We start from the raw sequence: 25,455 nt of genomic DNA, 5'->3' as shown, positions 1-25,455 counted from the left end.
CATAGGCGTATAAAACATCAACTGTTTTCGTCATTTGAAACTAGAGTTTTTGAAACTTTAGGTGTTTCTGTTGAAACACAGCTTGGTAAATATACTTTCATAGCTGCCTATTTGCCTTTTCAATGCTCTGGGCAACAAGTTAATTTGCTCCAAACTGACTTGCGAAAATTGACTCGCAATAAGTCAAATTTTTTTGTCATTGGTGACTTTAATGCCAAACATCGGTCATGGAATAATTCTCAAGGTAATTCCAACGGCAGAATTTAATTTGATGAGTGCTCTTCAGGATATTTCTCAATTCAATACCCTGATAGCCCTGATATAATTTACTGAACTCAGTAAACGATTATGCTGATAAGACAGCAAAATTACAAAATTCACCGAGAAAAAGCAAAAAGTCAGTAAAATGATAGTACTGACTAATCAGTATCGATTCTTTTTGCTAAGTTTTCGTTAATATAAAATGAAAACAACTAACCACGTTTGCTATTTGCCAAGCGAATGTTTTGTTTTCATTTTCTTGATATAAATTCTAATTTTATTAATATTTACACACATCCAGCTCTATTGCCTCAAGTCGCAACTCATGGTAAGTAATCGAAAGTCTGTTGACGAATAAAAATCACAACGATCTTCCGCCAATGCTTTTGCAGCTGAATGATTTAACTAGCGCTTTGTTGCGAAGCGACATGAGCCTTGCATCCCAAACTTACGGAAGGCCGCTCCCATTCTGGTGGATGGACTGGGCAAGTCTCTATCATGCCAGGGTGCCATGTAAACCGAGTGTGGGAAGCGTTGCGAGGAAATGTTGGGACATCAGATTCCAACCATGGGATGGACTGGAACATAAAAACGGGAATGATGAAATTGAAGTGGGAACGTTTAGCATTATATTCATATTGAGAACAACCAGTAGTACTAAAATCGTATAACCGAAAAAATCAGTAAACAAAAGTAAATAAAAATAATTGTACTGAAAAAGACAGTAACGTTTCACAAAAATGTTTACTGACTTAGTCGGTACTTTTTTGACAGTTCAACATTTCCTGGCTTTGCGGAGTTTTCGGTACTTATAAAATATTACCGACTTAACTCTGCTGTTCAAAAACCCAGTAAAATTTTACCGACTTCGGTAATAAAATCTAAGTGTGTACATGTTTTTCCTCTTCTAGAAATCCATCTACGATTGACTTGGTCATAACCGACTCTAGTCATCTTTGTAGCCAATTAGTTACACAGCAAAAAAAGTTGTTGAATATTACATCGAAACCGCTGCAACCAAGTCGTTCCCTCGGTCGTGTTATATTACACAGCCCAACGTACTCGCGAGCGATTGGTGTAATAAATGCGACCGATGTAATTTGTCCGATGTAATAATTTCTACGTACACAATACGATGTAATCGATGCGATGTAGTATGAGAGCTATGTAATCATAGCGATTCAAAAAAAAAAAAAGTGATCACAAGTTTTGCTCAATGGTTGATTAAACTGCTTTTTATCCTTTTTCGATCTTAAATCACATTTATGATTTAAAATCGAGTTTTACCCATGCAGATTGAGTTATTGAGTACAGTAATTTTGGAATTGATAAAAGCAATTTAATCAACCATTGAAGAGAATTTTATGGGAGTTAGATAAAATATGTTTCAAACAAAAAATATCAATACAGAGTCATTTAAATCATCAATTATTTTAATTGCACCATTTATAACATTTTTATTGCATTAAACAAATATTCAAATGATGGAGCATAATGGCTGGGAAGCTCCAAATGATGAATCCGGGGTGCCGCAGTGAACACTTTTTAGATAAAAAACAAGCCTGAAGGCACTCCAGGATGAGTCCAGGATGTTTTGATATCCACAGCAAACAGTACAATGATTCACAGAGCCCGTTCATGTTTTTCGTACCGATCTAAAAAATAAAGAAAAGAAAATACTGAATTATTATTAACATATCTAGGATTTTAGTATTTTTTCATTAACAGATCGACAGGTGTCTAAAGTAAATGTTCGAGTAAGTATTGTTATGTGAAACGGAAGTTCTTTTCAAATATTTTACAGCAATGTTGATTTTCAAGATCTTAATTTTTTCTTGTTTTTTTTTGGGTAGGGCAAGTGTACCATTAGTGGTGCATTTAAGGGAAAACTGCTAAAACATGGTGATAAAATCATGAAATATATGATTTTAACGTATCATTCGATAGATCTCAAATCCTTTTATCATTCAAATATATAAAAATCACGATTCATTCCTAATTCCGAATTCCTAAATGCAACGATTTCAACAAATTCACTTCAAAAAATTCTCCTGCCATAAGTTACCCTAAAATTTTAAAAAATTTAAAAACAGTTTCCTTATCTAGAAATTATTAATATTAATTAATTTCTCTTCTGGTTATACTGTTGAAATTTCAAACAAGGTCCTTATGAGGTTTTCAAGTTTGTTTTCACTAGAGAAGCGCTCCGAGAATTCCACCAGAAATTCCACTACAGATTCCTCTTCAAGTTCATATGATTCTATTAGGCTATTTGCACAATACAGTAAAATTTTCCTAACTAGATATTAAAGAGACCATTGGGGGTATCGAGATACATAACAAATACTTTTTTCAATTTTTGTATGTAAGGTACATTCAAATACATATTCCAACAAAACGTATTCATAAAAGTTATTTGACCACAAAAATAGTAAAATTTAAACACATTTACCTACGTGACCTTTTTTTACTGAAATTGTAAAATTTTAAGTTTTGTCGCCTTGAAATATGTTATCAACCTCCATTTTAACATAATCATAACCAAGATCATAACCATAATGTTCAAATTTGTGAAATTTATTACCGATTCGATGAGATTTGAAACTTCTCAGAGTTTATATGAAACTGAAACAAATACTATCGAATTAAGGAATATAGTTAGAGAGGTGTCGAAATCAGGGCTGGAAAACGTCAATGTAAATAGAGAGTGTCGTGCAACTTTTACATAGACGCTTTCCTCACTGTCATCGGACGGTGAAACAATGACAGGGATTTTTTCAAATTCACTTCCGTTTTTCCGTCGTTACGACTTGTGACGGAATCGTAAACTTGTTTATTGTGAGTTAATTATCTGGTATGATTGTTATTCATATCGCTGGAATCATGGATGGATATCCACTTAACTTATCAAATACATTTACTTCCTGAAATTTTCCAAAATTAGATAGAAATTTTAATCACAAAACAACATTAAAATTGCTTTCGTGAGTGTTCCGTTATTGCGACGTGACGAAGTGAGCACATGAAATACCCAAGTAACCAAACAGCACTTTAATTCGCCCTGCGTGCCAATATAGTGCTATAATACAGCTGACATGCCCTATATTAACCTTATAATAGCCCTATAAGGCCAAAAAGGCGAATTAGCGGGCTAGTGGTTACTTGGGTATAGCTTCATCCAGTGACAGTGAGAAGACTCGTTTCGTTAGTGTCGCAAGTCGGTCATGATACTTAACAGCCCTGGTCGAAATACAGAGGGATCAAAGTATGTTAGATTCGTACTATCGAGTTATTGGAAAGATTGAGTTACAGAATATCGATTAAGAGAGAAAAAAAATCAAGAATATTTTAGGTTTTTTTTTTGTATGAACAGTTGTACTAGATACACTATTTTGACATTCGAATAATTGAACAAAAGAATAATTTCACCAGAATTTTATTTTTTTCTGGTTTAATACCGTAAGAACCAATTACAAATTATCATTTAGAAGTATGCTTTTTCATTGAGCTATTATGAAATCTGTTCGCATTCCATTTCTTGGAGAAGTTTTTTTTAATTCATCGGAGGATTCCTGCACAACTTTTCAGATAAACTAGGTCGTGAATACAACCAAGATCAGTCTAGAAATCCACGATGTTCTTTAAGGATACAAAAACTATAAGAAAAATTGTAGATATTACAAACACAAATCCTTCCTTTTAGAAATCCACAGCCTTTCCAGAAGGAACTCTTGATAAAATTCGTGAAAGAAATTTTGGTGGAATTGCTTGATAAAATCCAGGCAGTATTTCTAGAAAAATTTCTGAAGAGATCCATTCCAAGGGGAACTCCTGTAGAATTCCATGAAAAAAATCTCTTGGTGGGATTCCACAGGGAACTCGTGGTAAATTTTTAAAACATCTTCTAAACTCTCTTCGGTAAATTTTTGGAAGAAGTTCTGGAAGAATTCCTAGACATATTCCTGGAAGAATTCCTGAAGGAACTCCTGCAGGAAGGAGGAATTCTTTAAAAAAATCTGCGAAAATATCTGAAGAAACTCCTGGAATTCCAGAAGGAACCCCTGATGCAATTCTTGGGGAAACTCCTGATAGAATATTCCATATCCATACATTCCATGGAATATCCATACAGTTCCGGGAGAAACTGCTAGTAGGATTCTCCGAGCAACTCCTTAAAGAGTTCATAAAGGAGTTCCTAGAGCAATTCATAAATTTCTGAAGTCAAATTTCTATACCTCATTTGGTGGAATTTCCGATGAACTCCTGAAGTAATCCATGATTGCATTCCTAGTGAAATAAAGGAATGCCTGAAAAAACTTCTGGAAGAATTTCGGGTGGAACTCCCGTAGAAATTACAGGGGAACTCATGAAGCAATTCCGAAAGAAACACCTGGAGAAATTGCTGGTTAAATTCTTAAAGCATCTTATAAAGGAAATCCTGGTTAAATTTTTGGAAGTAGTTCTGCAGGAATTACTAGACAAATTCCTTAGGATTTCATTAAGAAACTCCTTAATAATTTGAGGAACTCTGGGACGCATTCCTGAAGGCAGTCCTGGGGGAATTACTGAAGAAACTCCTGGAGGAATACTTTGCACAACTCCTGCAGAAATATCTAAAGAAACTCCTGCAGATATTTCTTAAGGAAATTATGGAGGAACCCCAGAAGGAACCCCTGGTGGAATTTTTGGGAAAACTCTTGGTGGAATTCCTGTGAAAAAAAAACTCCTAGGGGAACTCCTGGTAGAACTCCTCGAGCAACTCCCTAAAGAATGTCTAAATGAGTTTCTGTAGGAAATCCTAAATACCTGCATGTCATTTGGTGGAATCTCCGGGGAACTTCTGAAGTAATTCTTGGTTGAATTGCTAGAAGAAGGAAATGAATTCTCGAAGGAACTTCTAGAAGAATTTCGGAAGGGACTCCTGTAGAAATTCTTGGGGATCTCCTGGAGGAATTTCTGGTGGAATTTCGTTACTCCTAAAAAAAAATTTGGTGGGATTCATAAGAAAAATTCGTGGTGGATTTCGTGAGGTAACTCCTGGTTGAATTCTTACAGCATCTGATGTAACTCCTGAAAGAATTTTCGAAAGCAATCTTGGAGTAATTCCTAAGAAAACTCCTGGAGGAACTCTAGGACGAAGGAAAGAACTTAAGAATAAATTACTGGAGGAACTCTAAAATGTAAAATATAACGGCAGGAACTTGGGCAGGAATTTCTTAAAAGTCCTATAGGCATTTCTATAGAAATCCACCTCCTGGAAATTCGTGGTGTAATTCCTGGGAGAAAACCTTAAGGAATTCCTTAGGAAACTCCTGGAGAATTCTTGGAGGCACTCATCAAAGGGTTCCTTAAGGAACACCTGGAGGAATTGCCAAACCAACTCCGAAGGAATTCCTTAAGGAACTTCCTCCTTAATTCATCGGAGGATTCCTGCACAACTAGGTCGTGAATACCACCAAGGTCAGTCTAAAACTCCACAATGTTCTTTAAGGATGAAAAAACTATAGGAAAAATTATAGATATTACAAATACACATCCCTCGTTTTAGAAATCCACAGCCTTGGTAATTCGGAAAATATCAGAAATTTTCGCAATGATGTTCTAGCTTTCCTAAATAATACAAAAGACGTTAGGGGGTGGGTGTTGGCTGAAATCATAAAAAATGACCACGTGGAGTATGGACAACCACGGATATTACAAAATACGGATACTGGATACTGAGGTTATGTTGAATTACAAATATATATATCCCTTCAAATCAGCGAAATTTGATACCTCCTCTTCTATTTTTTTCTGTAATTACTTGAGAATTTCCTTTCTAAATTTGTTCTAGATATCCTAATGAATTTCTCCACGAACTACCTTACGTAAGAACTCTATTTTTATCGCGAGATTCTTCCGATTTTTTCCAGGAGCTTCTTAAAAATACTGTTGGGATGACAACCCTATCCCAATAACGGACGCAACCGAAACAACCACCAAGGCTCTTACGCTGACAGCCGTCAGCTTGTGACAGATGTCAAGGGAAGTTTCGGCATTCGTCGTTCCATTGTTGGCCACCATCATCAAAATTACAATTGCGATCGGCGGCTCACGTACATACACGTTTTATGTCATTGTTCTCTTTTATTTAATAAAGTTACCTATGTTTTAAATCGTAATTACAAGTCGCATCACTAGACATATCACGTATCGCAACAAATACTTTAAGGTTTTTTCCTGTCATCTTTGAATCTCTTTTTTCTCCAAAAGTTGCTTTTGAGTTCTTCCTGCAATTCCTTCAGAAATCCTTTTAGAAGTTCCATCAGTAGCTTCTTATCAATTCCTTCATGGTGAAAATTCTAAAGTTCTTCGAGGAGTTTCTTATGATAATGCCTCACGAATTCCTACATATAACTTCTTCGAATATTTTTATTAAATTTCTGTAGTTATTCTTTCTGAAAATACGTCAAAATTTTATTATAAAATTCCTCTAAAATTTATAAATTGGTTTACCTTTTAGTTACTGCTCCAGTTTCTTTCTGAATTTGAAATTCTGTAAGTAGCCCATCTGGGAATTCTTAAGTCATGCTATCTAGAATTATTCCAGAAGCTTCTTCCTTAGAATTTCTCACGAAGAGCCTTCTGGGTTTTTTTCTAAGCAGTGCTCAAAATGTTACACTTCAATTTTCTCAGAAGCTTCTCAGAAAAATAATCAAGTTCTTTGAGGGTTTCTCCAGGAATTTCTCAGGGTTTTCTTAGTTGTTATAATCCCTCATTCCCGCACAACCTAGAGCTGGAGCTCGAAGTGAAATTGCTTGCAGACATCAAGCTATTATTTTTTTGAATTTCTCTGGATTCCTTCCTACTTTCAGATGTTCATCGAAATTGCTTTTGGTATTAAAAAAGAATAGATATTTAGAGTCCTATTTCTTTTAAACACAATTTTATTCAAAAGTTTGATTTTAAATTTTATATGAATTCATCCAGGAATTTGTATTGAATTTCTCCATAAGTTCTTTCTTATTTTTTTCAATTCTCGCAAGAGTTCTTCTTGTATTCTTGCCCTAGAAGATTCTCCAAAAAATCTTTCAGGATTTCCTCCTGGAAATTTCCCTAATAATGCCTTTTTGATGTTTCCATAATTTAACTGATTTCAGGATTTTTTTCAATACTGATTTTTTTTCTACTCAAGATAAAGAATTTAATTTGAATAGGGTTTCCATATAATACTCTAGTTTTTTTATTCGTTTTAGGAGCAACTCTTGATATTTTTCCATGTTTAGTCCGTAAATTTTCAAAAATTTTGTAGAGGTCTAATTCGCGAATTTTCCTCAAGATTTCCTTCTGCATTTTTAATACTTTTTTAAATTACTTAACCTTTTCACACATTCATAAGAAGATCTTGTATAAATTGTGAGAATTCAGTCAAGAATTCTGTGAAATTTGTACCTGGAAACCTTTTTTTAGTGGTGATCTACACTGATAGGCAAAATAAAGTGCCCACCTTACCTGTTTTCGAATTTCTCTCATTGATTTGGTTCTAATTAAAGTTAACACACTTAAATCTTTGTTGATATTTTATTTTTGATATTTGTTTAAAGTTGCACTTACGAAATTTTGATAAAAAAAGAATTTTACTCAAAGAAAAAGAAAAAGAATTTGTATTGAAAAAAAAAAATAGTGACAAAAAAGTGCCCACTTCCTTCTTGGCCCCAGAAAATATGATTTAAGAAAAATAAAAAGCAATTAAATAGTTAATGTGTTCTCCTTTGGCCTTAGGGACTTGCTGGAGGCGCTTCGGCATGCATTTTACCAGGTTTTGTAGGTGTTGTGGATCTAGTTCTTCCCAGGCGCGCTCCGAGGCTTCAAAATAATTATTTTTGTTGGTAACACCAGTTTTGTCAACCCTGGCATCGAGAATCGCCAACAAATTCTCGATGGGGTTGAGGTCTGGGCCTTGTGGAGGCCATTCCAGCGGTTTAATCCGACAAGACCGGAAGAAAGACTTGGTCTTCTTGCCAGTATGCTTCGGGTCGTTGTTCTAGAGAAATATGAATTTCTCTTCAAGGCCCGTCTGGATCAGCGAAAACTCCAGATTTTCCCGCAAGATGTTGATGTAGGAATCTGGCGTCATTATTCCGTCGATTTTCACGAGGCTTCCTACTCCACTCCATGAAAACTCCCCTAGACCATCACATTTCATCACATCATTTTTTCGCCAGTTTTTATAAGTATTCTCTAAGGATTCATCCACTTTTATTCTAGGAATTGCTCCAAAAATTTGAAAACTTCATCAATAATTTCTTTAAAAACTTCACCAATTATTTAAAAAAAATCCATTTTTGGAGATCTTTCTGGAAAATAACAGGAAATTCTTTGAAGACATCTTTGGAAAATTTGTCTAAGAACTTTTAGAATAATTACTGAAGGAGTAATTCCTGAATTAATTCTCTTGTTGAAATCTTAACGATAATTTAGAAAGAAATTCTAGAAAAAAAAAATGAGAAAATACTAATACTACTTGAAGTCTTGAAGATGTTGTTACCGGGAATCTTGGTAGATGTTGAAAAACCAAGCAGTTTTGAGAAAATCATTGGATACATTTCGGAAGTTCTTATGATTTCCTTGAAAATTTTCTGAAAGAATCTTTGATGGTAACTTCTATGGTTATCCTTAGAAAAATTCTACGTTGAATTTCTGAAGGTATTCAGAACGCAATCCTTAAAAAGTTCGTGAAAATCACAAAATTAACTCCTGAAGAAATCTTTGGAGTTCATTTTGTAATTTATGTTAAGCAAACTTTGGGTTAATTTATTGATTTTTGAGGGATCATCAAGAATTTTTAAATCAATACCCACTCAAAAACACAAAATTTGGGAAATGTTCAAATTTCCCAAGAATACTCAATTGAAGTTGTATATGAATAATTATAATAATAATTTTCTACTTCAATGGCAATTCACTGGATCTCCTCTCGATAATTTTCAGTAAACTAATGTGAATACGAACAATAATTAAGAAAACAAGGACTGTAGGCTCATTAATTGACATTTTTGCCATTAAACGACTACAACAACATATCTACATAAGTTCCATCACTTAAGTCATAATTCTAGAAAAGCTATTTAGGGCCGATTTCTTCACCTTTGATTAGGCCGTAAACCACGTTTACCCATATGATTAAACTTGGTTTAACGCCTAAGCGGGGGTGAAGAAATCGGCCCTTAGTCATAGTTTATCCCAACAATAGATTTCACATAAACTCCTTTCATTTAGATGGCGTTCACCTTAATTTTGAGAACCTCTAAATGGAACTCCGCACCGGGCCCCAAAAACCCTAGCTACGCCACTGCTCATCGATAAAAAAAACAGGTGTGATATAAGCCCCCAGCCATAGGAACTTATGGAGGAACTTCTGGAATAACTCCTGGATGATTTTCTCTAAACTGCTAAAAGAATTTCAATAGTATTTTCCGGAGAAATTCTTCTTGGAGGAACTCTGGAAGGAATACCTATAGAAACTCCTGGAGAAATTATAGAAATAAATCCTGGTGAGGTACCCTTGGAGGAATTCTTGAAGGTATTTCTGTATGGTGGAATTCCTGTAGCATGGGAGAACTCCTAGTTTAATTTCTGTAGCAAATTTTTCAGAGAAATACTGATGGAATTCCTGGCAGAACTCCTAGAGATACTTCCGGGGGAACTCCTGGTGGAATACCTAGAAAAACTTTGGAAAAACCTCTGGAGAAATTTATAGAAGAACTTCTAGTGGAACTTCCGAAGGAAATCCTGGTGGAATCCCAGGAGCAATTCTTGAATAAACTCTTGGGGGAATTCCCAAATGAACCCCTAGTGGAATTACTGGATAAACTTCTGGACGAATTTTTGGGGAACTCCTAGATGAATTCCGAAAGGAATTCCCAAAGCAACTTCTTATGGAATTTCATGAGGTATTCCTGGATAAATTTCTGGGGGAAGTCCTGCAGGAATTTCTAGAGTTATTTTTTTAGGAGTTCCTGGAGAACTCCTGTATTCTAGAAGGAAATTCGTGAAAGAAATCTTGGTGGAATTGTTTGATAAAATCCAGGCAGTATTTCTAGAAAAAAAAATCTGAAGAGATCCATTCCTAGGGGAACTCCTGTAGAATTCCATGAAAAAACCTCTTGGTGAGATTCCACAGGTGGTTAAACTGGTGGTTAAATTCTTAAAATATCTTCTAAACTCTACTCGGTAAATTTTTAGTAGAAGTTCTGGAAGAATTCCTAGACAAATTCCTGGAAGAATTCCAGAAGGAACTCCGGGACGCATTCTTTAAGGAACTCCTGCAGAAATACTGGGGGAATTACTAAAGAAACTCGTGGAGGAATTCTTTGAGAACAATCTGCGAAAATATCTGAAGAAACTCCTGCAAACATTTTTAAAGAAATTATGGTGCAATACCAGAAGGAACCCCTGATGCAATTCTTGGGGAAACTTTTGATGGAATGCCCGAAAAAAAACGTGAGGAATTCCGGAGAAAATTCTAGTAGAATTCCCCGAGCAACTCTTTAAAGAATATTGCCATGTCCTAAAGAATTCCTAAAGGAGTTCCTAGAGCAATGCCCAAATTTTTGAAGTCTAATTTCTGTACTCTGTTTAGTGGAGTTTCCGGGGAATCCTGAAGTAATTCATGATTGGATTCCTAGTGAAAGAAAGGAACTACTGAAGGATTTCGAAAGCAACTCCCTTAGAAATTACAGGGGAACTCCTGAAGTAATTCCGGAAGTAACACCTAAAGGAATTCCTGGTTAAATTCATAAAGCATCTTCTAAAGGTTAAATTTTTGGAAGAAGTCCTGCAGGAATTCCTAGACAAATTCCTTAGGATTTCATTAAGAAACTCTTCAAGAAATTAATTAAGGAACTCCGGAACACATTCCTGAAGGCAGTCCTGGAAAAGTCCTGGAAGAATTACTGAAGAAACTCCTGGAGGAATACTTTGCACAATTACTGCAGAAATATCTAAAGAACTCCTGCAGATATTTCTTAAGGAAATTATGGAGGAATCCCAGAAGGAACCCCTGGTGGAAGTTTTGGGGAAACTCTTGGTGGAATTCCTGTGAAAAAAAAAAACTCCTGGGGGAACTCCTGGTAGAATTCCGCGAGCAACTACCTAAAGAATTTCTAAATAAGTTTCTGTAGGAAATCCTAAATTCCTGTATGTCATTTGGTGGAATCTCCGGGGAACTCCTGAAGTAATTCTTGGTTGAATTGCTAGAGGAAGGAAAGGAACTTCTAGAAGAATATCGGAAGAAACTCCGGTAGAAATTCAAGAGGATCTCCTGGAGGCATTTCTGGTGGAATTTCGTTACTCCTAAAGAAACTCCTGAAGAATCCCATTCATAACAAAAATTTCGCGAGGTAACTCCTGGTTGAATTCTTACCGCATCTTCTGATGGAACTCCTGAAGGAAATTTCGAAAGAAATCTTGGAGAAATTCCTGAGGAAACTCCTGGTTAAACTCTAGGACGAAGGAAGGAACCTAAAAAGAAATTACTGGAGGAACTCTAAAATATAAAAAATAACGACAGGAATTTCTGGAAAGTCCTATAGGCATTTCTATAGAAATTCCCTTCCTGGAAATTCATGGTGTAATTCCTGGGAAAACCTTAAGAAATTCCTTAGGAAACTCCCGGAGAATTCTTGGAGGCACTCCTTAAAGATTTCCTCAAGGAACACCTGGAGGAATTGCCAACTAAACTTCGGGGGAATTCCTTAAGGAACTTCTAAAAGAATCCTGGATGAATTTCTGAAGAAACTCCTGGAGGAATTTCTAGAGTATTTTTGTTATGAATTATTGTATTTGTGAATGAGTTACTGGTGGAATTCCTGCAGCGATTTATGATAGAACTCCTTGTGTAATGCCTGAGGGAACCCCTGGAGGAGTTCATGTAGGAATCAAGTGGGATTCCTGAAGAAACACCTAGAAGAATTCCTGGATAATCTTCTGGAGGAATTACTGGGGAACTCCTAAAAGCTTTCCTAAAGGAATTGTCAAAAGAACTCATAAAGTAATTTCTGGTGGTACTTCCGGATAAATTTCTGGGGGAACCCCTAAAGGAATTTATAGTTATGTTTTGTTTATTTCGAATTCCTCGAGAAATTCCTGTAGGCATTCACGAAAGAACTCTTGGTTAATTTCCTGGGGGAACTCCGGGAGGAATTTCTGACGGAGAAATTCCTGACCGAACTCCGGGACGAATTTCTGGAGGTACTCCTGAAGATATTACTAAACGAATTTCTGAAGAAGTTACTGGAGGAACTTGGGTAGGAATTTTTGAAGACATTCCTGGATGTGTTTAATTGAAATTTTTGCAGGATTTTTTAGAGCATTTTCAGAAGAAATTTTTTGAAGGAATTCCTAATTCCCTTCCGTTTGTCAATGATATCTTGGAGATATGCTTGAAGGAACACCTGGAGGAATTGCTGAAAGAAATCCTTGAGAAAATCTTGGATGAATTTCTGAAGGAACTACTGAAGTAAATTCTGGATGAACTTCTAAATGAATTATTGGAGAAATTTCTGGAGGTACTACTAGATACTAGAATTTCTGGAAACTCCCAAAGGAATTTCTGGAAGAATTTCTCTTTAAGCACCTAAATCTCTGAATTTATAAAAAATAAAACTAAAGGAATATTTATAGGAACTCCTACAAGAACCCCTGATGGAATTATTGGGGGAAAACCTGGTGAAATTCTTGTTAAATCTCCTAAATAAATTCCCGAGAAAACTCTTGGGGGATTTTTGAAGAAACTTCTGGACGAAATCCTGGGGGAACTTCTGGTCGAATTCCTCGAGCAACTTGTGGAAAAATTCCCAAAAGAACTCTCGAAATAATTACTGTAGGAATTGTTATATTTATTTCATTTCCTGAAGGAACCACAGGTGGAATTCCTGTTGGAATTTATAAAAGCACTCTTGGTGGTTTTTCGGGGGGAACTTCTGAAGGCATTAATGAAAGAACCTCATAAAGTTTCAGAAGGAACTCCTTCCAAATATAACTCCTGAATTAATTTATGAAGGAACTCCTGTAAAAAAATCCCGAGTAAACTCTTGCAGAATAAGAATTATGTACTTTTGCTTTAAAATAATCATGAATATACGGAATTATCAAATTCCTTATACCATACCCACACAGTTACGGATCACTTTGGCGTTCAACATCGGATAACTCGCTCAAAACATAAACGTTGACGTAAAACATATTTTTCCCATGTTATACTATTTGTCTTCTACCATTTGTAATGTTCAGCACAACATTCGACCGCTAAACAACGGTGTATTTGACAAATGTTTAGTTGGTACCACACAGCTATCATTATAAGGTCGTTTTCTGTAAGAAGTGCCGTCAGCATTCATAAGCTCCCACAGGTGGTAAAATTCAAATGTTATAACATATTTTATGCTCGTTCGCTTCAATTTAGTATGAATTCATCTTTGAAAAACATTTTTCTTGATTGTTGATTCTAAATATCGAATATTAGCACTTTTAACTAGTGATCCATAATATGGACCAGGAAATGATCGTTTACCACGGTTATGGATCACTTCCAAAGAATGTAGATTTCTGCTATTTTGTGCATTGGATTCGACATTTTCTGACAATAGCAATAAGGATAAAACTAATAAAACATCAAGGTTTGTAAATTTCATTTTTTAGCAGACAAAAATGGGTGGTAAACTTGGTGTATAGCGAAAACAGTTCATGTCTCAGTTACTACAATGCAGTATCACAAAAAAAGGCCATTTTACCCTTGTTTCCAGCTCTAACACTGCTATTTTTTGCAGTAATATATGACACATTGTTAACTTTCGCTATACCATGCAATACAGATGCATTGAGTTGAAAATCTCTTGATTTTGCGCACTGATCCGTAATATGTCACATTTTGATCCATAATATGAAAATTGATCCATAATATGGTTTTCAGGAACCGATACAATTTTTAATTTTTATGCAATCCTATGTAAATATTACACTCAAAACAGTTTACTAACCGAAGTTCCAATTTGAAACGATTCGATTCATGCTTTTATATTACAATTTTACGTTTTCCATGTCGTTTTATTGAATTTTATAGGTTGGACTCCACACTATTTGATCCATAACTGTGGGGTCATGGTAATATCAATACGTTGTTTGACGAATCATTACTTACCACAAATGTATCTGCAACATCTATTCCGGTAAATAACAAAACCTAGATCTCCCTGGCCGTCGGTGTAATAAATTTCCTGCGGAACACAAATTGCGGCATCCTAAAATTTTGTGGAAATGTTAATTACGTTGCCAATATTACAATTAACATCACTTACAAACCTCCAACCCGGCGGCCAAAGTAATCCCTGAACAAAATCCTCGAAAAACTCCCAAAAACATCCATAGAGCGGATTCTTTTTCACATCCGTGGCGGGTATTTTCAATCACAAACTGGAACTCTTGTTTGCAGGATATCATCACTTGGGAATTGGTTAATGGAGGAATCCTTGGGAAACGCCGCACCCTGGGAGAATTCCGGAAGGAATCGTTGCTGGCATCAGTTGCTTCCACGAGATTGATTTGGACTGGAATATACAATTATGGTTTGTTAGAAACATTGAATTATTGAATTTAATTAGCGCCAACTTACCTTTGAATCAAATTATTTAAATAAAGCAGGAAACAAACGGAACAAACTAATAAATAAACCGGATAAAAGATGCGATCGCGGACGCACGAGGATCAGAAACCCGCCATGACACTTCGACTGAATCCACCGAAACGAAGTGTGGACAGTGTTGCGAGACTTTATATTGTATTCGTATCGCATGTGAAATAGCATTGAGTTTGTGTAATATCACTAAAGTATGTCGGAATGACTTGGTTGCAGCTGTTTCTGTGTAATATTTCTATATTTTAGATGTGAATATTACACAAATTCAATGTGATGAAAAATGGAAAAGTTGTTTCAGTGTAATTTCGAAGCGATGTAATATAACATCAAAAAGATGTTATTTTGCCCTTCAAATGAGCGGTTACATCGGCTTTTTATTACATCGGCATGAATTACGTCGATGCAAATTACATTATTTTTTGCTGTGTACTCATGCTGATTTTGATTCTGATCATGTCCCTGTTACATTTCAAATATCCCATGAAGCGATTCTCAATCTTATCAGCTCCACTTTAAATTATTTACGAGCTGACTGGAATATATATAAAACGTATGTTGACTCTAATCTTGATGTTAACATTTCTTTAGGAACTAAACTTGATATTGACAATGTTCTTGAATCTTTAACAAATTCCTTTGTTTAAGCCAGGAGCATTGCAATTCCAAAATGTGAAGTAAAATTTGAATCCGTGATTATAGACGATGATCTTAAACTATTGATCCGTCTTAAAAACGTGAGGAGGAGGCAATTTCAACGCACTCGCGATCCTGCTATGAAAATTATATGGCAGGATTTGCAGAAAGAAATCAAAAAACGTTTTGCACAATTAAGAAACACAAATTTTGAAAATAAAATTTCTCAATTGGACCCTGGCTCTAAGCCCTTTTGGAAATTATCTAAAATCTTGAAAAAACCTCAGAAGCCAATACCGGCATTGAAAGAGGAAAACAAATTATTACTAACTAATTGCGAAAAAGCTCAAAAACTTGCTATGCAGTTTGAAAGTGCGCACAATTTTAATTTAGGACTTACTAGTCCAATTGAAAATCAAGCTACTCAGGACTTCGAAAATATTCTCAATCAAGAGAACGTTTTCGAAAATGCTTGGGAGACTGATTTAGATGAAGTGAGAACTATTATTAAAAAAATCAAAAATATGAAAGCTCCTGGCGATGATGGAATTTTCTACATCCTCATCAAGAAATTTCCAGAAAGTAGCTTATAATTTTTAGTTGATATATTCAACAAATGTTTTAAATTAGCTTATTTTCCTGACAAATGGAAAAATGCTAAGGTTGTTCCAATTTTAAAACCAGACAAAAATCCTGCAGAAGCTTCTAGCTATCGTCCAATCAGTTTGCTTTCCTCCATCAGTAAACTTTTTGAAAAGGTTATTTTGAACAGAATGATGGCCCACATCAATGAAAATTCAATTTTTGCCAATGAACAGTTCGGATCCCGCCATGGACATTCGACCACTCATCAACTTTTACGTGTAACAAATTTGATCCGTTCTAACAAATCTGAAGGCTATTCTACTGGTCTTGCTCTTCTAGACATAGAAAAAGCATTTGACAGTATTTGGCATGAAGGTTTGATCGTAAAATTAAAAAACTTTAATTTTCCAACATACATTGTTAGAATAATTCAAAGTTATCTGTCAAATCGTACACTTCAGGTTAATTATCAGAACTCCAGATCTGAAAAACTTCCTGTAAGAGCTGGTGTTCCTCAAGGCAGCATTTTGGGACCAATATTATACAATATTTTCACATCTGACTTACCTGAGTTACCTCAGAGATGTCAAAAATCTTTTATTTGCGGATGACACAGGCCTCTCCGCCAAAGGACGAAGCCTGTGTGTCATCTATAGTCGATTTCAAAAAAGTTTGGATATTTTTTCTTCATACTTGCAAAAATGGAAGATTTCTCCTAATGCTTCCAAAACTCAACTAATAATATTCCCACATAAACCAAAAGCTCTTTATTTGAAACCTTCAAGTAGACATGTTGTAACGATGAGAGGGGTTCCAATAAATTGGTCAAATGAAGTTAAGTATCTAGGGCTCATGCTAGATAAGAATTTTACTTTCAAAAATCACATTGAGGGCATTCAAGCCAAATGTAACAAATATGTAAAATGTCTCTATTCACTTATCAATAGAAAATCAAAACTTTGTCTTAAGAACAAGCTTTTGATTTTCAAACAAATTTTCAGGCCAGCCATGTTGTATGCTGTACCAATATGGACTAGCTGTTGTAACACCAGGAAGAAAGCTCTGCAGAGAATTCAAAATAAAATTTTGAAAATGATTCTGAAGCTTCCTCCCTGGTATAGTACCAATGAGTTACATAGAATATCCAATGTTGAAACATTGGAACAAATGAAAAATAAAATAATTAATAATTTCAGGCAAAAATCGTTGCAATCTTCTATTGCTAATAAAAAAAAATAAAAAAAAAGAGATGTAATTCTATCAAAATCAAAATCCAAAAACTTTCAGTGCATGCCAGCTCGTACTGTCCTGCAGTTTCAGTGGCGGGTACCAACGCACGCTTCGAGCAAACAACAAACGCTTTTATCCCGCGCGCTTTGAAGCGTTCGCTTGCCGTGGTCTCTCACCTCTCGTTTTCGGTACTCCCTTCGCGATGCTCGCTTCACCAACACAAATTGACTTATGCTGGTGCGGTTCAGAAGACCCCACAACACCCCGCCCCTGCACACCGGACAGGTGTAGCATAACGGCTCCTCATTGGTTTCAAACCACGTGCATACAGCAGGGAAAGCGAATGAACAACCATGCGTTCTCCACCGCAAACGTTTGTTTAGAGGGTGTCGTTTGAGTTTTGGCAATTTGTAATTGTAATTGTAATTGTAATTTCATTGATCACGGTATCCTATCAGTGTACACTTTTTATCAGGACAAGGAAAATCAAATATATTTGAAGAAAATCTACTTTTGAAACAACAAACATTTACGAATCACTAAATCATTTAGAAACTACGAAAAAGATTAAATGAAATTTACTACTCTTTAGCAACGTAGAGCGCACGGAGCAAAAATGAAACTATTTCATAGCGGAGGAAAGTTACATAACTAAGAGGAAGTAGGAACAAATCTGCAGAATTTTACCAGCGACTATCATTTGCAACCTGAAGTGTTTACGACGTCACCGGCATAATTGAATGGGGAGTATGCAAATGACTTCTCACCCACCGGACGACACCTGCTGCCTGTCCAACGAACGAAACGAGCAAGTGTGAGCGAGCATCCCAGCAGTATGCGGCGCCGCCATCTTTTCGAATCCAACATGTTCTAAGCAACCGTTGGATACTCAAATGCATTTCAATGTGGATACTCAAATGATCTTGGCTGCTGTCAAATCCATTAGTTGGGATTGGGGTTGCCATATACGTGGAGCATCCTAATCCAACCTGCTTGACTCTACGCTCGTTCACCTGAGCAGCTTACAGCGAGTTCAGGCTGATTCTCGAGTGATGATGCTCTCTTATCATCTCCGCTCCGCAGTCCACTTGCCCAGCGTTCATATGGATGGATGGATCCGTATGTGACTGTAATGGGACACACTTCAAAGAGAAAATTGGTACGCGCGGGATTCCAACTGCCAATTGCCAAGGGAATGCGATATGTAAATTTTCCTCTCGATAGGGATTGGAACGCTCACGGAATTTCCAAAATAAATTTGAACATGTTTTGTTACATACGATACAATATTTCGTAGTTAGTTCGTAATAATTTGTTTTCCTCTTTCAATGCCGGTATTGGCTTTTGCGGTTTTTTCAAAATTTTAGATGATTTCCAAAATGGCTTAGAGCCAGGGTCCAATTGAGAAACCTTATTTTCAAAATTTTTGTTTCTTAAAGCTAAGTATGCTGTTTTGCTCAAGAAAAGTAAAGAAATTTCTTGACTGAAAGGGTCAAGAAATTTCCTACAGAGAGCCCCCTTTGAAGTGACTTTTCTTCTCAACTGCGTACTGCGATCAGAAAAAAGTGATTTTCTTGACCATTTTTTGGGAGAAATTTTCCACGCATCGAGATAGGCGATTCCTTTTCTTGTCAGCAGCAAACCGGCCTTAATTGTGCAAAAGGTTTCTTGATTTCTTTCTGCAAATCCTGCCATATAATTTTCAAAGCAGGATCGCGAGTGCGTTGAAATTGTCTTCTCCTCACGTTTTTAAGGCGGATCAAAAGTTTAAGATCATCGTCTATAATCACGGATTCAAATTTAACTTCACATTTTGGAATTGTAATGTTTCTGGCTTCAACAATGGAATTTGTTAAAATTTCAAGAGCATTGTCAATATCAAGTTTTGTTTGAAAAGAAATGTTAACATCAAGATTAGAGTCAATCTATGTTTCATATATATTCCAGTCGGCTCGAAAATAATTGAAAGTGGAGCTGATAGGATTGAGAATCGCTTCATGGGATATTTGAAATGTAACAGGGACATGATCAGAATCAAAATCAGCATGAGTAATCCGTTGGATACAAAGATGACTAAAGTCGGTTAAGATCAAATCAATTGTAGATGGATTTCTAGAAGAGGAAAAACATGTAGGGCTATCAGGGTATTGAATTGAGAAATATCCTGAAGAGCACTCATCAAATAAAATTCTGCCGTTGGAATTACTTTGAGAATTTTTCCATGACCGATGTTTGGCATTAAAGTCACCAATGACAAAAAATTTTGACTTATTGCGAGTCAATTTTCGCAAGTCAGTTTGGAGCAAATTAACTTGCTGGCTAGAACATTGAAAAGGCAAATAGGCAGCTATGAAAGTATATTTACCAAGCTGTGTTTTAACAGAAACACCTACAGTTTCAAAAACTTTAGTTTCAAATGACGAAAACAGTTGATGTTTTATATGCCGAATGATGATTGCATCTCCCCCTCATGCCCCATCAAGTCGATCATTACGATAAACAAAAAAGTTAGGTTCTCTCTTGAGTTTAGATCCAGGTTTCAAATACATTTCAGTAATAACTGCTATATGCACGTTATTAACCGTAAGAAAATTAAACAGCTCGTCCTCTTTACCATTCAGAGACCGAGCATTCCAATTTAAAATATTTAAATTATTATTTGGATCCATTAGAAAAACGTAATTCAATAACAATTTGATTAGTAAATTTTACACCTACTTGGACTGCTTTAGTCATAGTGGTGGCTTTGAACATTGCATCAATCATTAGATTCAATTGTTCAGTTAGAAAATTAAAATCAGAGGCAGACATATCACTTGAAGTGGGTACATTTGATGATTTCCCATTAGAATTTTCGTTAGACGAAGAAGCTGAGTAAGAGTTACCTGTGGCGGCAGGGTTTTTTTTTCATTTGATTTGAAACAATTAGAACGGGTACTCGTAGTTTAATAAGGGGAGGAGTTCAAATTACCTGCTACGATATCAGCAAAGGATTTTCCTTGGGTAGATACATTCGAAATTAAAACAGCAAACACAGCAGGCTACCCGACGGATTAAAATTAGTTTGTGAATTAGCATGATTATAATCTTCCTGATCGGTATGATCCTTAATCAAGCGATCGTTATCTGAAAAATGAACATTGTTCGAAACTTTACGAGGGAAATTATCGTTATCGCCTGGCACGAGCCTCGACGACTCGCCTACACGAAGGGCAAGCCCAAAAATTTGACTTATGATTGCCCTCGCAATTCGCGCATTTGAACTTATCGGTATCTTACTTCACTGGACAGACGTTCTTAGCGTGAGAAGAACCTCCGCAAATCATGCATTTAGCATCCATGCGGCAATTTTTTGTACCATAATCCCACTTTTGGCACCGATGGCACTGAGTGGGGGTCTGGTATTTTCCTCCAGGTTTCTGGAAATGTTCCCATGTCACACGGACATCAAACATAAGTCTAGCTTTTTCTAGAGCTTTAATATCATTTAGATCTTTTTTGTTAAAGTGAACTAAATAATATTCTTGAGAAAACCCTTCCCGAACAATGCCATATCGGGTTCTCTATTTTATAATGATTACTTGGACTGGGGAAAATCCAAGTAAATCATTTATTCCATTTTTGATCTCTTCAGGTGACTTATAGTCACTTGAGAGACCTTTCAAGACGACTTCGAACATTCCCCCAATGAAGTTCAAGATCACCTGCCTGAATCACCCAAATTCGGAAAAACTGATTACGATAGGCGGCACTTTTTGCTTCTTCACTTGAATCAAAGAGCCTAGGGTAGAGACTTCTTCGATTTGGTGTTCGGAAAATTTGTCTAGAGCATCAAACAGATTGCTCATTTCGATGCAATTATCATTATTATCCATTTCACCCTTGGTAGAAAGTTCGCATTCCGGAGAAACGTCCTTTCTCTCCTCCATCAGTAAACTTTTTGAAAAGGTTATTTTGAACAGAATGATGGCCCACATCAACGAAAATTCAATTTTTGCCAATGAACAGTTCGGATTCCGCCATGGACATTCGACCACTCATCAACTTTTACGTGTAACAAATTTGATCCGTTCCAACAAATCTGAAGGCTACTCTACTGGTCTTGCTCTTCTAGACATAGAAAAAGCATTCGACAGTGTTTGGCATGAAGGTTTGATTGTAAAATTGAAAAATTTTAATTTTCCAACATACATTGTTAGAATAATTCAAAGTTATCTGTCAAATCGTACACTTCAGGTTAATTATCAGAACTCCAGATCTGAAAGACTTCCTGTAAGAGCTGGTGTTCCTCAAGGCAGCATTTTGGGACCAATATTATACAATATTTTCACATCTGACTTACCTGAGCTACCTCAGGGATGTCAAAAATCTTTGTTTGCGGATGACACAGGCCTCTCCGCCAAAGGACGAAGCCTGCGTGTCATCTGTAGTCGATTGCAAAAAAGTTTGGATATTTTTTCTTCATACTTGCAAAAATGGAAGATTTCTCCTAATGCTTCCAAAACTCAACTAATAATATTCCCACATAAACCAAAAGCTCTTTATTTGAAACCTTCAAGTAGACATGTTGTCACGATGAGAGGGGTTCCAATAAATTGGTCAGATGAAGTTAAGTATCTAGGGCTCATGCTAGATAAGAATTTAACTTTCAAAAATCACATTGAGGGCATTCAAGCCAAATGTAATAAATATGTAAAATGTCTCTATCCCCTTATTAATATAAAATCAAAATTTTGTCTTAAGAACAAGCTTTTGATATTCAAACAAATTTTCAGGCCAGCCATGTTGTATGCTGTACCAATATGGACTAGCTGTTGTAATACCAGGAAGAAAGCTCTGCAGAGAATTCAAAATAAAATTTTGAAAATGATTCTGAGGCTTCCTCCCTGGTATAGTACCAATGAGTTACATAGAATATCCAATGTTGAAACATTGGAACAAATTTCAAATACAATCATTAATAATTTCAGGCAAAAATCGTTGCAATCTTCTATTGCCACGATTAATGAGTTATATGTTTAGGTTAAGTTAGGTTAAGTATATTGAAAGCGTTTTTTTTTTTTCTCTTATAAGCAGGTGAAAACAACTCACCTGTAAAAAATCTGAACTGCTACGGCAAATGAAATGTTATATGTTGTTAACAAAATGTTAATAAAATCTTAAATTTGTTTTATGATGATAGTGTTGTCTTATAACACAGAACACCTAGATATAAGAAATGAATGTAATGTTTGGAATGATACTAATAAAGAAATTAAAAAAAAAAAAAAAACGTCCTTTCTTCCATTCTTGCCACGTTTAGTGACAGCCAACCATGCAATCATGTTTAGTGAATAAACGAAAGAAGACGAGACCTCCTAAGAGCTTTTTCCCAAGCCGGTGTTCAAGAAGGATTACCACCGCTAGCTTTCGCCAACGGATCCAACGAAAAATCGAAGGCACGGGTTCAAATAAGGATCGTTAATGGATCAATAGTAGAAAAAATAGTACTGAAAAGTACTGTTTTAATAGCACTTAAAGGCACCGTTTTTTTTATTTTAGCCCTGAAAAGTACTGTTTTTGTAGCACTGAAAAGTACTGTTTTATTGCTTTAGGTAGTTTTTAAAAAACTTCCAAGAGCAGAGAGAATTCGTGTACGTACTGCACGAAGGTACGATGCGCACTCGTCAAATCAACTATATTTATAGTTACTTCTCAAACAACCTTAGAATATAGTTAATTTGTCAGGAAAATTAATTACTAATGCCATATTTTGTTCTCCGTGTAGGCCAAATTGAAACAGAATGAAGATGATTGGATATGCTCTGATTTTTTTTGTGAATGTCAATCACTTTTGAAAGATCCAGGGGATTTTACATATTCTCGACAGCTAACCCATTTTTAACAGTACGCTACCAAAATTGCATATATTTTTTTTGTAAAGAATTCTAGATGTAATACAGGAGACACCTCCAAGAATTCCTTCTATATTTTTCAAGGGGGGGGGGGGTGGGGTTTGTTCACTCTACGCGCTTCATTCAGCACAGCTGTGCCTTCAGAGCGCCAAGGTGTGCCAAGCGTGCCAAACATGCTAAAATACTACATGCCATAAAAATTAATGAATTGAAACTATGGAAAAACATTCTCAGCATGATCCTCTGCATGCCATAAAACGTTTGACTTCTACTGTGCGCTCTGTTTTCAAGTTGCCCGTGAGAGAGAGCGAGACAGCACCAACACACGGCGCATAGTAAAAGTCAAAAGAACAAAGGAATTTATGGCACGTACAGAGGCTCATTGACATATTCAATTTTCGTCTGGTTTGGCTCTCAAATTTTGCATTACTTCCCCGTCACGGGTTTCTATGCAGCGGTATAGTTTTCCGAGACACATTTTACTTATTATTATCGCAGGGGAAAGTAACGAGAAAGCCATGTAAAGTATATGTCGTTCAATCGAAAGGTTTAGAAAACGGCCCACATGAATGTTAAGACAACGCGGGAATTGTGACACAGAGCCACAACGGTTATGTACGGGATCGTTGTGGAAGAGAGAGGCCAGAGCCGATTCCATCACCTTCAGATCGGTTGGGCACTCTGCTGGTTTGCCGGCCCTGTTCACAAGTTGCCCGTGAGAGAGAGCGAGACAGCACCAACACACGGTGCACAGTAAAAGTCATAAGAACAAAAGAATTTATGGCACGTACAGAGGCTCATAGGTTAATAGCAAACATCTCCGAAAACTTAATGATTGCTGAGACGGAAATTTCAATTCACTGTGATTTTTATAGCAACCTATTTTGGTAAGGTGTGCCAATTAGTGTGCCGAAATGTACTAAAGCTGCACAAGGCACACTGCGTAGAGTAACCACCCCCTTGATATTTCTCCATTCAGGAATTTATAATACCGCGGTACCCCCTTTGGTTTGACCACATTTAATCTGAACACTTTTTAATCTGTACCCCGCTCAATTACACATCGTTCAGATTAAAAATGGTTAAAACGTCATTTAGCTCATGGAACGGAGTAAACTGAAATGTAACGCTGTGGAACGGAACGCAGAATCAAAACAAAACAGTGAACGAGGTGACCAGAATCACGTTTCTAGGGTGACTAGATGTTCAAATTAAAAATGAACACCGATGGTTTGCATGAGGTACCGTTCAAATTAACGGGGGTGTACGGTAATCGAAACCGGACAGTCAGCGTTATAAGGGAAATTATAAAGTTATAAATTGTTCTGACAAAATAAAGATTATTGAATTGAATATAAATGGTTAAGATTTCTTGAACAATATTTAAATTATGTGGAGGATCCCAGCTCATAAGAGCTCAATCCAAAACGCTATTATGTTAAAATAACACTTTCTTCAATCCGATAAAACCACGTGGTTCACCTAATCCAGCTTTTTACGCTGGCTATAAAACTGCGAGGGGTGATTTGATATTGATATTTTTTTGCCAACACATTTTATAGCATGATCTTAGTAAGCTATGTCTTCAAATTGTTGATCGAGCTGTCAATATTTTTCACTGTATATGTTTTGGAGTTCATCTTTTTGTGTTACGAATAAACTAAATTATAAGTTTATCATTTTCTCCAATAAGTCTATTCCTATATCATTTTAGGTACCAGACATCGAAGGACTTTTGTGTCTACAAGTGGAAAGAGCTACTACTGAAAATTGAAAGGATAATATTGTGAACACCATTGTAGGCTCACTTATTCGGAACGAAGTACAGGCAGCCCCAGCAAAGCTTTGTTTGAACCATGGATTACGTGACCTTTTTGGAAATTATATGATAGTCCAATAGTCCAATAAAATTGTCATCCAATGTGTTTGTGTTTCTAGACAAACATAATAGCCAGTCCTTTTTCACCGATTCACGCTGATTTTCACCGCATGCCTGAGCCTGAAGGCAGCCATTTTGGCTATTGTTTTGTATGGAGGGTAGGAATGATCTGAAATATTTGAAAATTGTTCTACGTAACGGTAAAACTTTAAATTGTTATTTCCGGTTTGGGCTTACTGTAGTACTGTTTATGTTAGAATGTAGGAAGCAAGGGCGGGGTATTATTCCGCACCTTGAGC

The 25,455-nt window shown here is 36.2% G+C and overlaps 1 long non-coding RNA gene across 2 annotated transcripts; it reads right to left on the bottom strand.

Moving 5' to 3' along the window:
- Positions 1–1,676: 1,676 nt before the first annotated feature.
- LOC5574416 lies at positions 1,677–15,069 on the bottom strand. 2 transcript variants are annotated; one of them, XR_002502462.1, is made up of 4 exons: positions 14,912–15,069; positions 14,598–14,846; positions 14,441–14,540; positions 1,677–1,916 (listed from the first exon to the last, which is right to left on the bottom strand). It is a non-coding gene; the product is annotated as an uncharacterized LOC5574416 (long non-coding RNA). The 2 variants fall into 2 exon arrangements; XR_002502470.1 differs by having other exon boundaries at positions 14,602–14,846.
- Between the last annotated feature and the right edge of the window lie 10,386 nt (positions 15,070–25,455).

This window comes from Aedes aegypti, chromosome 1 (genome assembly GCF_002204515.2).
Source record: "Aedes aegypti strain LVP_AGWG chromosome 1, AaegL5.0 Primary Assembly, whole genome shotgun sequence".
NCBI lineage: Eukaryota > Metazoa > Arthropoda > Insecta > Diptera > Culicidae > Aedes > Aedes aegypti.
This window is presented reverse-complemented; position numbering and strand designations above follow the sequence as displayed.